The following is a 16,651-nucleotide window of genomic DNA, read 5'->3' on the forward strand; positions in this document are numbered from 1 at the left end:
TGAGAGTACAGAGTCAGGCAAGGTTCCTGCCCTCACAGGGCTTGTATTCTAGAACAGATGTATAGCACCTTTCTGTTTTATAAGCATTTTGGTCCCCATTATGTCATGGGATCCTCACAAATGCCTTGAAAATTAGGTAAAGGCAGTATGGTTATCCTCATTTTATAGATAAGAAAGCTGGGACTTCAGGAATTAAGCTAATGGAGCCAGCTAGTAACTGTTCAAGTACAGCTCCATCTGGGGTCTTTCTGACTTCAAGTTCAGTGCTCTCTAGTGATAAGCATGGATGGTTTCTCTGGAGCATGGGCGTGGAAGTGGGGGGTTGTAATTGCAGACACCAGCAGCAGGAGCCCAAAAGAGAGACAGGGGACTACTCTTGTGCATCTGAGAGTCTCTGTTCATTCCATCCATGAAATCAGTCATTGGGCTAGGCCTTACAAAGTGTTCCTCTGCCTGGTGCCAGCTGGGGGGCCTCCAGGAGACCTTATCTTAATGAAAAAGTGCTTGCATCAGCCTGAGACCATTTCCCTCAGGCTCCCCAAAGAACAGCATGATTTTGTTTCACGGATCCAGAAGGAGAGATGAAGGCTTGGACTATGGGCTTAGTGACCAAACTGCATCTTCTCTGAGTGGAGCCTGGAGCTCCCCATTGGAGCGGGTTTCACAGCACACACCCAGGGCAGTACTGGCCCTATTGTGACAACAGCACACACAGGAGCTGGAAGCCTGTCCTGGGGAAGGTGGCAGGGACAGGCCTGGTAGAGAATAAGGCATCGCTGTACGAGAGGCCAGTGATCTCAGCCAGGGGCAATTCTCCAACCCCTTCACAATGACCCTCTGGCCCCAGGCAACAGTTCTGAACTTGTGCTACAACATGGGACTGATGAATGGCCAAGGGGTTCCCACCTTCAAGGTCAACTCTGGCTAGTCCTCCTGGGTCCACACATATCCCTGCCCTTTTTCAGTATCTTTACGTACCCCCCTCTTGATATGTCTACACACCCTTCCTACATACACTCCACACCAGTCCCAAGAGTAGGTTTTTGTTTTATTTTTTTATTGACTCCAAGTACACAGAACAGGATTATTCATAATCTTTGACTCATGACATTTTTCCCTCTTCAGTTGGACCTTGCACAACCTGTGGCTGGTTATTATTCATCTATGTGTTTATTGTATAGAAAACACCTGTGACCCCACCACCCTATTCTCCTATGTGCCCACCCTTCCCATCACTTTACCTCCACTAACCCATCCCTTCCTGAATCTTGACTTTACTATCCCTTCACTTTTTCTAAAAAATATATATAGTTTTATTTCATAGATATTTCTAAAAGGCATATTCTTTAGATTTTGTTGTTTTTTTTATCTTAATTAAAAGAAAATCATGCTCTGTATCATTTTTTCTCCTAATATTATATTGCTAGGTTTCATCTATACTATAGCATATAGCTATGGGCCATTTGTGTTCACTACCTATAACTCTCTCTATATTGTTGCACAATGTATTTAGTTACTCTTCAGCCAGTGGACATTTGGGTCATTACCAATTTTCCACGACTTCAAACATGCTGAGCTGAACAATCTTAGACCCGTCTCACAACATCCACAACAATGGGGATGTGCCAATTTACGAATCCACCAACAAGAAACATATGGAGAGCCTGTATTAGTTTGTAAAAGCTACTGGAATGCAATAATATACCTGAAATGGAGCGGCTTTTAAAAAGAAGAATTTATTAACTTGCAATTTTATAGTTCTAAGGCTGTGAAAATGTCCAAATTAAGGCAAGCCTTTAAAAATGTCCAATCTAAGGCATCCAGGGAAAGATACCTTGGTTCAAGATGGCCAGTTACGTTCAGGGTTTCTCTTAGCTGGAAAGTCACATGGCAATGTCTGCCAACTTTCTATCCAGGGTTCTTCAGTGGCTTCCCGGGGTGTGTTTTTTTTCTTCTTCTCCATTGGTCTCTGACTGTGGGGGCTCTGTTGGATCTGTTGGCTCTAAAGCTTTTTCCAAAATGGTTTTCTCTCAAAGGACTCCACCTTGAATGGGTGGAGATGCATCTCCATGGAAGCCACCTAATCAAAAGTTAACACCCATAATTGGGTGGGTCATATTCAATGGAAAACATCAAGAAGACCCCATCCAGCAATATTGAATGAAGATTAAAGGACATGGCTTTTCTGGGGTACATAATAGCTTCAACCTGCCACAGATCCTATTGGCTCACATCATCTCCAACACTTGGCATTATCAGACTTCTTAATGCTTTTCCAATTGAAAGGGTGTTAAATGGTGTCTCATTGTGGTGTCTTCCTGTGTTTATTGACTATGCAAGTATGGCTTACAATGGCACAGTGGGGGTCACTCTCCAAGGGGGTCATGAGGAGTTAATGAAGCACAGTATGTTTGAAAGCCTCTCCCAGTGGGTGCATGTCATTGTCTGGTCAACTCTGGGTTTCTCCCAGCACAGCGCCTGGTACCTTGTCATTATCATCATTGTCTTGTCATCAAATTGACAATACTAATAGGTAATATTTTATCGAGTGCTTTTTAATTGCCAAAGCTATGCTAGCACCTTGCCTTTTATTATTCAATCATTACAAAAACCCTGTGGGGTAGGTTCTACATTATCCCCATTTTAGAGATGGGAGACTGAAATAAAATATCTTCCCCAGAAGTGTACAAGTAGTAAACGGTGGAGTCAGGATCTGAACCCTGGTATCTGACACCCACGCCCTTAACTACTATATTACAGGTGCCTCATAAATATTTTAATGAAGTGCCTCTACCTACCATAACCAGAGGAAGGATCAAATGCCATGACATGTTTTCTTTTTATCTCTTATAAAAAATTCACCCTGATTTTTGGTTCTAACCAAAGCTTAAAGGAATGTTATGATTTTGTTCTTCTCACATGTACTTCGTTTCATTTACAGTTGGTTATGATATCTCAGCAATCATCATGCATGCATGCTTGAGAACCCTTTCCTAGAGAGACCCAGCCTACAATTGTTCTCAGATGTCATGAAAGTTTATGAATTCTTCCTTCATCAACAATCCCCCTAACTCTGCTCTATTTTTCTCTTATCTATCATACTTATAGCTAACATTCCATATAATGTACTTATTATTGTGTTATATTGATCCCAAGGGCAGGGATATTTGTCTGCTTAGTTCTGTCTGTGTCTTTAGGTGGTTTACTTCCTAGGATCCCCAAGTACGTATAACAGTGCTTAGCAGAGTAAGTGGCTCAACCACCGTTTGTTGAATGAGCAAAGTAAATATGTGCTTGGGAGGGTGAGTGGATGAGTAAAGGAATAAACCAATGAATACTAAACCGAACAGTTAATGAAATTTAACTATATTATTTTTACTTGGTGATTTTATTTTTTATTTTGGAGCCAATTATATTTTTCAGGTCTCAAACATTTTTGTAGGCCATTTAAAAACTGGGAGGCCTGAGATTTTTTTGTCTGTACTGCCTAAAGGATGACACAGTCTTGACCTCAAGACCCAAAACAATGTTTCCTTGCCTTTTCCTTTATCTCTTAAAAAATAACATGGACAATGAGCAGCCTGCCTTAGTAAGACTCCCGCAGTGAGACAGGAGGCAAAAACAAAAACAAAAACAAAAAGCTCTCTGGCAACTTTAATTTGCCATTTTTCTTCTGCTTCTAGCTATCTGCATTGGTATCCAGTCCCAGGGCCCCCTATTACATATGCAAAATGTCTGATATTTGTAGAACAGGCCTTTAACCCCTGGCTGTTATTCTTATATTTCCAAATCGGGGGAGGGGTGGGAGTGGCGGTGAGGGTGGGGGTGGGGGCAGGGGTTGCACTAGATAATGGCAGGAATCAGGAACCTTCCCTCCTTGTCAAACATCTGTGGTTCAGTTCTCAGAGCCAGGCCAAACGGGTAATTATAGCTCCCCTCTGCGGTGTACAGGGCAGGAGACTGATTTAATAAAGGCAGCCTGCTGTCTCCAGCCTGGCTCTGACTCACGGAAATAGGGAGTCCCAGAAGTGCTACCCACTTCTGGGTGGTGAGCAGCTGGGGGCCGGGAGGGGAGGGTGGCCAGCCAGGCCAGGAGCGAAAGCCCCGAGAACGAGGAAACTCCCTGCCTGGCCCAGAGGAACCTGCAGCTGGAACCAGAGGAAGTGAGGCTCAGACAGAGCAGCTGCTGTTCCAGCCGCAGCAGCAACTGCCGCGCCCTTGAAAGGAGGCCCCTTGCCTCGTGGAGATGTAAAATAAAATGGGTTAGTGACTTTCGTATTCAGAATTAATTGGGGGAAAAAATTGAATTGCCTCTGATAGGGATGGCTGTCTTTGTATGCTAGACCCTTTGCTTTGGTTTCTTTCTTTGGGGGCTGAGTGGATGGAATCTGGAGGGATGAACATTCTGTTAATTTGGTTTCCCACTTGGGCAGGGGCGGCTGCTAATTAGGTCTTTGCGGCTACAGAGACAGTTTGGCCTGGGGGTGGATTCAGCTCCACCCAGGGTGGCAGCCCACTCTGGAGAGGATTTGAATTCCACCTTAGATAGGTCACAAGAGGTCACTGTAGCCTTCCCTCAGTCTAGCCGGCTGCTTCTTCCTCCTCGGGATGGGCCAGAGGAACTTGACTTCCTCCCCCAGGCCCTGCGGGACAGGAGATTGCGGACTCCCTCCCCGCCGAGATGCACACCTCCCAGTCAGGTGCTCCTCCCCTGGGCTCCACGGAGAGCACCTTGACCTATATTCTGAACTCTCAGATACTGCAGATTCTAATTGTCCTGAGAGAGGGCTGGCCAAGCCAGCGGGCAGGGTGCCCGGGGCGCTGGGAGGGGTGCTGGGCTCCCTGAACCCAGAGGCCTGGAAATGGAAAGTTAGGAGGCCCGGGGCTGTGTGCGGGCTGGGGGAAAGGGGGGAGTTGAGTCAGCTGGGAAGGCTGACAGCCTCCTCCCCTCCGGGCTCTGCGCCAGGCCCCAGAGGAGCTGCCTGCTGGGATGAAGTGGGGAAGGGCAGATGCCATCCTGGCGCGGTGGCTGGGTTATTGCTGCCCAGCGGAAGGGAAGAGGTGAGAAACTATGCAAATAATGGGATAGACCCAGTCTATCCCAGATAATCCAAGCCGAGAACCACCGCACCCCCCCCACCTCAACCCCCCCCCCCCCCCCCGCACTCCCCTCCCAGGAACCAGTTCTCGTCCCCAAATTATCCACAGAATGGCCTCTACTTATTTGGTCTATGGGCTCTTTGTGCAGTTGCTGCCTGTACTGTCTTTGTGTCCTCTGAATGTGAGGATGACGAGGCTGCAGTGGAAAAGGGAACTAAAAGGGAAATGTTCAGACTCAAACCTGAAGTCTCACCTTTGGGCACCAAGCCTGTGGAAAGTGATATTAACTGAAGATGAGACTTCCTCATGAATTACAAAGGGCTCTGAACTTGGAGTCACTCTTCAAAGACTAGCTTTACCGGTTAATAGTCCCATGACCTTAGCAGGTCACTATAGGCCTCATCTCCAATCTGTAACCTGGACATTTTAATAAAGCTTCATGACATCAAATGGTGTGAACAGTAAAGCAGACAATGTATGTAAAAATATTAGATTTACTATATATAATGAAACATAATTACATAAAGTTATTATCTCTAGGTTATTAAATCACCCTGTACCTCCCATCTGCGGGGGTTATTTTGTTTGTTCAATGTGCCCCGCATAGAAAAGCCTGCTTCTGGGTGTGTCTACAAATGCAAATAGAAAACCATAGGCCTTTGGCTACTAGATGGTCTACCGCCTAACCCGCAGTCGCACGCAGCCTGCTTCTACACCACCCATGTGCTAGTTGTACATACTTTTACCCCTCTATCATAATTCAGATTAAAAATTTATCATAATTCAGATTAAAAAAATCTTCATACTGGCGTGAAGTCCAATTTTGTCATCAGGATATAGCCTTATGAAGATACTGCCTAGCACACGGTGGGTGCTGGATGGCAGGATGGATGCATATTAGGTGATAGAAGGAAAGAAGGGAGAGAGGGAAGGGGGAAGGGAGAAAAGAAATTAGGAAACTTGGAGCAGAGCTAGATTTAACAGTAAGTTAATTATACTGAAATTTCAGGGCCCTTCACTTGCATGCAGTGTTTCTTACCCTTCAAGTAATTCATAATTATGTAGTCTTTTTTCCTAAAAAAGAGCCCTCATTAGTTCTCTCTCAGTAACGAGCTGTGTGGTCTTGCTGGAGTCATTCAGCTGCTTTGGTCTGAATTCCTCCAACTTTAAGATAAATGGTAGATGATTTCAGAACCCCTCCCTTAAGCTTCACAAGGGCTGGATCAAAACTGCCTTGTTCACCACTGTAGTCCCATATTATTATTATTATTATTATTATTATTATTATTATTATTATTATTATTATTTAACAGCAAAAATGTACGTAGTGCTTATAGATTGTAGATGAGGAAAGTGAAGTACAGAGCTGTCATGTCGATTTCCCTAGATTACACGGCTAATAAGGGGCAGAGTCACAATTCAAACCCAAACAGTCTGGCTCCAGAGTCCCCTTTCTTAATCATTATACTATATACCCTCAATACTTTTTTAAAAAATTAATGTTTTATTTTTTAGAACTGTTTTAGATTTTCTGCAAAACTGAGTAGATAGTACAGAAAGTTAGATGAGTGAGCAGATCAACAAATGAAGTGTCCCTTGATGAAAATGATCCGTTACCCATTGTACGTGGGAAGGGAACTCATACTTGAGAGTTCTCTGCATACTTGAATGTCTCTATATAGATGGCTTCACTTGTTCTCATAGCCATCTTGTTAAGTGTGTAGCACTGGTCCCATTTTGAAGGCTCAGAGAGGCTAATCAGTTTGCCATAGGTCACACAGCAGATGACGGATAGGGCCATAATTCAAGTTCTGATCTGTCTCATCCTCAGGATCATGTTTTTTCCTCTTATTCAAAATCATCATTATCACCAAAAAGCATTTTGACTTTTATTTACAAACCAACATTGGTCTCTAGTGCCTTATAGTTTTCAAAATATTTTTGTATCCATCTTTTGGTCCTTCAGGATGATCCGGGTAGGTAGGTGAGGCTGTTATTATTACATTTTACAAAGGAGGCTACACAGGCTTAAGGTGATATAACAAATATGGGGATAGAGTCAGAACTGCCCCTTCCTTCTCACCAGAGTGTCTCTTCATTATAAATTTCTTCATTGCACATGACTCTCGCTAGGCCTGCACAGAGGCAGTCATATATGTGCTGGATCCAGGGGCTGCTTCCCTTCCCAGGGTTGGGCCAAAGGATTTTTTTCAAAATCTGAGCTTTGACTTTCCTAAATGTTTGGCATTTTCTCTGCAGTGTTATCAAAACATAGCAGAAAATGGTGAGCTGTGACATTTTCATTCCCCCCTCCCCCCATATTTAACCAACACAAGGGGGAGTTGGCCCCTTTCAGGTAGAGGTTAGGTCTGTTGGATTCTGAGCACAGTCAGAAATTGCATTGCCAATGTTGGAAAATCATTTCATGATGGCACAAAGAGGGGGTTTCCACTCTGTCCTCAGGTTCTCATGCCACTATAACTATACCTCTGAAGCAAGCAAATTATCTATGGCACTTCCCCTTCCTTGACAGGCTCTAGCTGGAAGCACCCAACTCATTATGCTAGAGCAGATGTTCTCTTCTTTTTTTTAAATAAATCTTATTTTGAAAAAATTTCAAATCCTCAGAGGTGTTGCAAATAATTTTATAGTGGAATCTTTTCAATATACCTTCTAGATTAAGGATTTAATTTCTTTAATCTCATTTGTTTATTTTTCTTTCCTTTTTTTTTTCTCTTTAAAATATGGAATGCTTCACGAATTTGCGTGTCATCCTTGCACAGGAGCCGTGCTAATCTTCTCTGTATCGTTCCGATTTTAGTATATGTGCTGCCGAAGCAGGCACTCTTTGATCTCATTTAATACAAATATTTCGTTTCTCTTTAAAATAGTTATTATATTTATTTTGGATAGGCAATATGTTCGTTTGGTTCAGAATTCAAAAGAACATACAGTGTTGTGAGCTGTTGATTGTACAACAAGTGTGGAACGTTCGTATGTTAGGAATGTTTGTGTTTGTATGTTGCTTTGTTTTGTCAATAAAAATAAATTTAAAAAAAGAATATACAGTGAAGAGTCTCTCTCAACCCCTTGTCTCCCATCATCCATTATCCCTTTCCAGATTTCAGTGTCTTATATACACTTCCAGAGATATTTCATGTGTATACAACAGAACAAATTTGCATGTATGTATTCTTGTTTAGCATTTTTTTAAATGTAGCATACTGTATTTTTCCACACCTTGGTTTTCTCATTTGAAGATTATTCTATAGGATAGTTTGCAACTTTTTTGGGGGGGATTTTTAAAACAAGTTTTTAATTTTTATTAATAAAACCAATCACCATACAATATGAACATTCTTTTTTTATCACATAGTTGTATATTCATCATCGTGATCATTTCTTAGAACATTTGCATCAGTTCAGAGAAAGAAATAAAAAGAAAACAGAAAAAAAATTCATACATACCATACCCCTGACCCCTCCCTTTCATTGATCACTAGCATTTCAATCTGCTAAACTTATTTTAACATTTGTTCCCCCTATTATTTATTTATTTTTAATCCATATGTTTTACTCGCCTGTTCATAAGGTAGATAAAACAAGCACAGACATAAGATTTTCACAATCACACAGTTGCATTGCGAAAGCTGTATCATTATATAATCATCTTAAAGAAACATGGCTACTGGAACACAGCTTTACATTTTCAGGCGGTTCCCTCCAGCCTCTTTGTTATTCCTTAACTAAAAAGGTGATGTCTTTTTAATGCGCAAGAATAACCTCCAGGATAACCTCTTGACTCTGTTTGGAATCTCTCAGCCATTGACACTTTATTTTGTCTCATTTCTCTCTTCCCCATTTTGGTCGAGAAGGTTTTCTTAATCCCTTGATGCTGAGTCCCAGCTCATTCTAGGATTTCAGTCCCACATTGCCAGGAAGGTCCACACCCCTTGGAATCATGTCCCACGTAGAGATGGGGAGGGCAGTGAGTTCACTTGCTGTGTTGGCTGAGAAAGGGAGACCACATCTGAACAACAAAAGAGGTTCTCTTGAGGGTGACTCTTAGACCTAACTTTAAGTAGGCTTGACCTATCCTTTGTGGGATTGAGTTTCATATGAACAAACCCCAAGATTGGGGGCTCAGCCTATAGCTTTGGTTGTCCACACTGCTTGTGAGAATATCAAGAATTCTCCACTTGGGGAAGTTGAATTTTCCCCATTTCTCACCATCCTCCAAGGGGACTTTGCAAATACTTTATTATTCACGGTTCAAATCCTTCTGGGATTTATTGAGGCATCACTATGAACAAGCCTATAAAATCTCATGCCCTACTCGATGTTCCATGTACTAACGGTATTCAATTAAGCTGTTCACATAAGTTATATTAGGAAATGCACTAGTTGAAATACAAATTTTGTACCAAATAAATATTTTTTGCTTTAGTTTCACACATAAGTTAAAGTTTTAAAATATTACCATAGATTCTCAACACCCTGCATTATTGACATTCCTTTGTTCTTCCTCATGCAAAACATTTTTAAATTTGTACATTTAGTCACTATCATCATACAGTCTAGGCATTCCTAGATTATACCATCTCAGTTCTTTATCATATTTCTTTCCTTCTGATTTCATTTGTGCCCCCAGGCCTGCTCCCTCTATCATTCTCACATTCAGCTTCATTCAGTTTTCTAATGCTATTGTATTATAGTTAGGTAGTATTGTACTATCCATTTCTGAATTTTTACAGTCAGTCCCATTGCACAATCTGTATCCCTTCAGTTCCAATTACCCAATATCTACCCTATTTCTATCACCTAATGACCTCTGTTCTTAACTGAAATTATCCAAGTTCATTCATTAATGTTAGTTCACATCAGTGAGACCATACAGTATTTGTCCTTTTGTTTCTGGCTAATCTCACTCAACATAATGTCCTTAAGGTCCATCCGTATTGTTACATGCTTCATGACTTTATTCTGTCTTACAGCTATGTAATATTCTATCATATGTATATACCACAGCTTGTTTAGCCACTCTTCTGCTGATGAACATTTGGGCTGTTTCCATCTCTTGACAATTGTAAATAAATGCTGCTATAAACATTGGTGTGCAGAATTTGCAACTTTTAATAGAGACCAGAATTGAATGTGTACTTACAAGATTATGTCTGGGAAATTTCGTAAGTACAGGTACTTAAAGGAGAGTTATTCCTTATCTCTGTTCTATGTGCCTTTGATCTGGGGGTTGATAACCTAATCTTACATGCTCCAGGTCTTAAAATTTCCTTGGCAAAATCTCTCTCTGATCTTCTAAGCAGGTTGTTTTCTTGTACTGACATGGTCAGACTGCTTCTCGCAGTCTGTACCTCATCTCTGTTCAGCACATTATCCATCTTAATTCAATACAAATAGCATGTGTGTTGCCACCAAGAATGTGAACTGGTTGGGATCCATCAGTTAATTTGTATTCTGACCTTGGTGCCAGGTTAGAACCCTTGAACCAGAAGTTCAGGCTTTATGATGATATTTGGGAGATGAACCAAAGTTTCTCAAATGTGTGGCTTGGGGAATTCAAAGATGCCTGGTAAGAAAACATAAATGCCAATAACACCAAAAATTATAAGCAGCTATTTCCCAAAGAATAGCTGGATTGCTGTGCTGTCAAGTTAAGTAGCCAGGAACATCCTCTGCTACTTTTTCAAATTAGGTCTTAGTACATATATTTCCTTAGGATGTATCTCAGGTAAAGAACTGCACACTACCATTGTTAACTCAAAGGAACTGTTCGTAATCTAGTTAAAGATGCAAGCCACACACACACACACACACACACACACACACACACACACACACATACATATCTCCCTCCCACTCCCCCATACCCACACCAAACATATGGTGTGTTTATACTGTAATATTTAGGGGGGGAAAAGTGATTTCATTCAGCATCCTGCTTCCCAGATGGGCTACCCTGAACTCATTCTAGATTTTTTTTTAAATATCCCATCCTGAAAATATTTAGTAAAAGAAATGCATATGTTCATTGCAAGGGATATCTACATAAAGGAAAGATGACATCAAATGTTCTCTTAACTTCTGAGGTCCCAGCTCAAAAACAAATTGTCTAAAATGGTTATCCTTGGGCAGGCCATGGTGGCTCAGCAGGCAGAGTTCTCACCTGCCATGCCGGAGACCTGGGTTCAATTCCCGGTGCCTGCCCATGCAAAAAATAAAGAAAATTAAAAAAATAATAAATTAAAATAATTAGCCTTACCATCAAGTTCTACTTTGTGTCTGTTGATAATTAAAATAATGGTCACTCTGTTCTCAGGGTTCAGACATGACAAATTCATGTATTTAACAAATATTTATTGAGTATCTACTATGGGCCATGTACTGCCACAGCACTGAGAACATTGCATAAAAGAGACAGACAGCAGCCCCTGTCCCATGTGTGTTACGTCTGTGTGGAGGGAGAGACACAGTAAACAAACAAACAAAAATAAGTAAAACAGTACTGTAAGTGGGGCTAATGATACAGAGAAAAATAGAGCAGGAAAAGCAATAAGGTCTAGGGGACAGGGTCATAATTTTAATTTAAAGTGGTTAGGGAATGTGTCATTGAGAAAGTAGCATGTGGATGAAATTTCTCAAGGAGGGGAGGTGATGCAATGGTGGCCTTTCAGGTAAAGAAATAAACCTCCATTGTGGCATAACTAGAAGGTAAAGCCTTTTTATCCCCCAAATGTTCTTCACGCCAATTAATCATGTTGCCTAAAATTCTATTAGGAATAAGTTAAAATGCAAAAGCAAAAAAAACCAAAAAAGAAGCAAACAAAAAAACAGATATCAACTATTCAAACTTCTGTGTGAATTCAGTTATGTGATACTTTTGATAAGTTTATATATATTTTTAATGTTTTCTAATTGTGAAAAATAACATATATACAAAAGAGCAATAAGTTTCTAAGTACATCTTAACACATAGTTATACTTTTTAAAGTATAGTATGGGTTACAGTTCCACGATATTTTGTTTTTTCTTCTAGTTGCTCCAAGACATTGGAGACCAAAAGAAATATCAATATATTGATTTAGTAGCCACATTCATTTGTTAAATCCTATCTTTTCTATTATACTCTTCCTTCTCTTTTTTTTTCGTTTTTATGAAAAATAGCATATATACAAAAAAAGCAATTCATTTCAAAATGCATTGCAACAATTAGTTGTAGAACAGATTTCAGAGTTTGGTATGGATTACAATTCTACAATTTTAGGTTTTTATTTCTAGCTACTCTAAGGTACTGGAGACTAAAAGAAATATCAATATGTTGATTCAGCAGTCATACTCATTTGTTAAACCCAACCTTCTCTGTGTAACTCCACCATCACCTTTGATCTTTCTCCCACTCTTTAGGGGTATTTGGGCTATTCCCATTTTAACTTTTTCATGTTGGAAGGGACTGTCCATAATATGGGATGGGGGGTGGAACTAGTTGATGTTGTGGAGAGGCTGGCCCCTCGAGGTTTCAGGACTTATCTAGTTCATCTGGAAGTTGTAGGTTTCTGGAAAGTTACCCTAGTGCATGGGACCTTTGTAGAATCTTATATGACACCCTAGGTGTTCTTTAGGGTTGGCAGGAATGGTTTTGGTTGGGGTTTAGCAAGTTATGGTAAATAGCAATGTCTAACTGATGCATGCGTGAGAGTGACCTCCAGAGTAGTCTCTCAACTCTATTTGAACTCTCTCAGCCACTAATACTTTGTTATACTTCTTTTCCCCCTTTTGGTCAGGATGGCATTTTTATCCCACAGTGCAGGGCCAGACTCGTCCCTGGGGGTCACACTTTTTTTTTTAAACAGAATAACATACAAACACGAACATTCTTACCATATGATCATTCCGTTCTTGGTTCATAATCAGTAGCTCACAATATCATCTCATAGTCATATATTCATCATCATGATCATTTCTTAGAACATTTGCATCAATTCAGGAAAGCAAATAAAAAGAAAAAAGAAAAAAATTCATAAATACTGTATCCCTTACCCCTCCTTCTCATTGACTGCTAGTATTTCGATCTACCCAATATATTTTAGCCTTTGTTTCCCCTATTTTTTTCTATACCCCTTACCACTTCCTTTCATTGATCACTAGCATTTCAATTTACTAAATTTATTTTAACATTTGTTCCCCCTATTATTTATTTTATTTTTAATCCATATGTTTTTCTCATCCATCCTTAAGGTAGGTAAAAGGCGCATCAGACACAAGGTTTTCACAATCACACAGTCACACTGCGAAAGCTGTATCATTATGCAATCATCTTAAATAAGAAACATGGCTACTGGAACACGGCTCTACATTTTCAGGCACTTCCCTCCAGCCTCTCCATTATACCTTAACTAAAAAGATCATATCTATATAATGCTTAAGAATAAACTCAAGGATAACCTCTTGACTCTGTTTGAAATCTCTCAGCCACTGACACTTTATTTTGTCTCATTTCTGTCTTCCCCCTTTAAGTTGAGAAGGTTTTCTCGATCCCTTGGTGCTGAGTCCCAGCTCATTCTAGGATTTCTGTCCTGGGGGTCACTTTTGATAAGTTTTGATGAGGAGGAGAGGAAGGTGATTGAACAAGAGGAGGTATAGGTCGAGATACAGATCTTGTGACACGCAGGTAGGACGAACGTATGATGAGCACCTGGACTGCCACAGCTGGAAAACAGGACCAAACTGCCCTTTAGAAATTGCTCCCACTTCTCAGGCTGTGCCTGTGTTCATGTCCCAGTGCTGGGGTTGATCCCAGGGCTCTCAGCCAGTTCCTCCTAACAGTGATGCTGAATGAGGTGCCCTGGGACAGGAAACAGGCTGATGTGTGGTTTCATAATGTATCTCCTGAGGAGCTAGGAGTGTTTGGAGATATGTTGTTGATAGTGGTATAAATGGGAACACACAGGAAAGCAGTTCTGGGACTTGTAGTTCTACTAGTCTATGGTTGATTTCACAGCTCTCAGAAAAATAAATGAGTCAGGAAGACAACTCTGAAAGTTTTCTTCTTAACCCTTGCAGAAAAGCAGCATTATTTACAATGGCATTTGCCTCGTCTTTTGAAATTAAACTGTCCTCTGTATCTGTCTCCTAGTTTTATTTGTTCTTATGTTCAGTTTCCAAAAATGCATCTATAGATGTAAGCTGCAGCCCAGGGATCACAATGCCAAATGCTTACAGGGGCCAGACAACAATGGATAAAAGCAGATATGAGGCATTAGGGATTGGTAGGGACAGGGTACATGCCTCTACTAAGTATCTACTGATTGTTATCACTTGGGGATAAGAGTTCAGTGTTGCTAGAATTTCTTATTTTTCAATTGAAGCTGGAAATCCAAATTTTTAGGCAAAATTTTCTGACATTTTAATATTGACAGCTAATTCAAGATGGTTAAATATAACATGTGGACTGATTTATGATCCCTGACATAAACAGATAATTTTAATACAGCGTGGTACATGATACGAAAGGTAGGCAAAGGAGGGACATCTATCACCCTCACAGTTTGAGGTTTTTAAGGTAGTTAATCTCTAGCGGGTTGACCCCTTTGCCAAGATTCTGCCTTCCCTATTTAACCAGTAGGTTATTTGTGAAAAACTATGGCATCCAAGTAGTCCTGGTAGAGTGTGGAAAAATGTTGAACTGAGAAGAGATAGGCCTGAGTCCTAGCCTTGGTTCTCCCATAAATTCACTGTGTGTGAGTAATATCCCTCAGCTCCTCTGTGCTTTAATATCTTCAGCTGCTGAATAAAGGGGCTGGACTTAAGGATGTTCCAAATGTGCAGTCTTCACAGATGCCTGCAAGTGGGGAAAGGTGGGGGATCTTGGGCCTTGCAGAAAAGCAGCTCAGCCTTCATTCTGTTTTCCCTTTGGAGTTTCTGTTTTTCTGTTTTACATCTTGAGCTTCTGCCAAAAAACAAAAACAAAAAACCCATAGCAAAATAAAACAAAAAACTTCCTGAAGAAGGGGCTTCCCTGCTCTCAAGAAAGTTTGAAAATCATTGAATTAGTCAATCCGCTCTAGTGTAATGTGTTACTAGCAAAGGTTTACAAATTCTATGAGGCTTTCGCTAAATTGAATGCTGGGTATTTTCTCCACTTGCCTACTGCTGTTTGTCTGCTCATAAGTAACCCCTACTTTCAGCTTGACACATAAATTAAATGTGAAAGTAGTCAACAAATATTATGAGAAGACTCTCACGCATTACCCCATTCAGTAGTTTGTTTAGAGGAATTCTCTTTGCTCTTATTGGTGATAAATATATCATATACAATGTAGTCATATTTGCTACTAAAGTATTTTTTCCTGGTTCCCACTATTGGCTAAAATGTGTCAATATTTCACAGTGTTCTGAAACTCCCAGGTGCTTTGCCACTTGAACAAATCTAAAAATCACTGAACAGGCTTTGGACAAAATAGCTTAATTTATTGATAACCCAATACATACTGATATTAGGTATATCATCTCCAAATTTCAGATTATTAATCCTGCAAAGAAGATATTTTTTGTCTCGTTTTACTGATCAAGACACTGAGGCTGAATGAGGTTAAAGATTTGCCACAACCTTCCTCTCAACCAGAGAATCTCTGGGGTTGCTTGTAGCTTTGAGAAGTCAGGAGGCAGGCTTTCCCCTGTTTTAAGCTGTCCTGGGCTCACCTGCAAAACTGCTTTCAACTTTTCAGATCCTCTTATCTACTGAAAACTTTGAATGGGAGCTTGTTAACTCACATTTGTTCAAGTTTGGTACTCTAATCTTGACTGATATGAGGGTCTCTGAATTTAAGTAGCCTTTCCCGTGTTCTGGACATCCTCAGTGGGAAATACTTAGACCTGGGCGTAGAAACAGACTTGGAGTGTGTGTGTGTGTGTGTGTGAATAAGTGGGTTTTAAAAGTTACTTTGCACCTGCCTGAGCTGTGTCTCTCCTTCTGCAAAAGAAATTGCTTTCCTTGTTTGTTGATCTACCTTCTGTTCTAGTCACTGGTTCAGTTTCCCTTGTGGTAGGTGTGTGCTGAGTGTGTCTTCAAGCAAGTATGACTTATAGACAATTTTTTGTGTGTGGTTCCACACTTTGCTGGGCACATAGTATATCCTAGGATAATATTACTGATTACTATAACCAGTGGATTTATTTTTCCCTAAAGTTCACCCACAAGGCAGAAGACCTGTAATTTACATTTGCACACCAATATTTTCAGAGAATGTTTGTGAATGTTATCTATAAGAAACAGTAACAATGTGAGGCTGGCAGCGTATGAGTTATGATTATCACTTCACAGGGGAGAAAAATTGCTGATCATTCTGTTGGCAAGAGGTAGAGCTTGTACTACAACTCAGCCTCACTTCTTATCCTTTTCTATAATTCATTTGGCTTTTCTAAATGGAGGGTAGGATGTGGGTTCCAATTGTCTTTCAGCGTGAGCCTGGTTTTTGTTAGTATTTCCTTCCGATGGTAACTTTGAAAAGCATTGTTTGAGAAAAAAATCAATATA

The 16,651-nt window shown here is 40.5% G+C and overlaps 1 protein-coding gene and 1 non-coding gene across 2 annotated transcripts in view; one reads left to right on the forward strand and one right to left on the reverse strand.

Annotated features, from left to right (window-relative positions):
* Positions 1-16,651, forward strand: part of CHD9 (chromodomain helicase DNA binding protein 9) — a 298,663-nt gene that overhangs the window by 25,509 nt on the left and 256,503 nt on the right. The window lies entirely within an intron of this gene.
* LOC143660517 (U6 spliceosomal RNA) lies at positions 7,839-7,945 on the reverse strand. The gene has a single exon (XR_013164112.1). It is a non-coding gene; the product is annotated as a U6 spliceosomal RNA (small nuclear RNA).

The sequence above is a fragment of the Tamandua tetradactyla genome, chromosome 16 (assembly GCF_023851605.1).
Source record: "Tamandua tetradactyla isolate mTamTet1 chromosome 16, mTamTet1.pri, whole genome shotgun sequence".
Classification (NCBI taxonomy): Eukaryota; Metazoa; Chordata; class Mammalia; order Pilosa; family Myrmecophagidae; genus Tamandua; species Tamandua tetradactyla.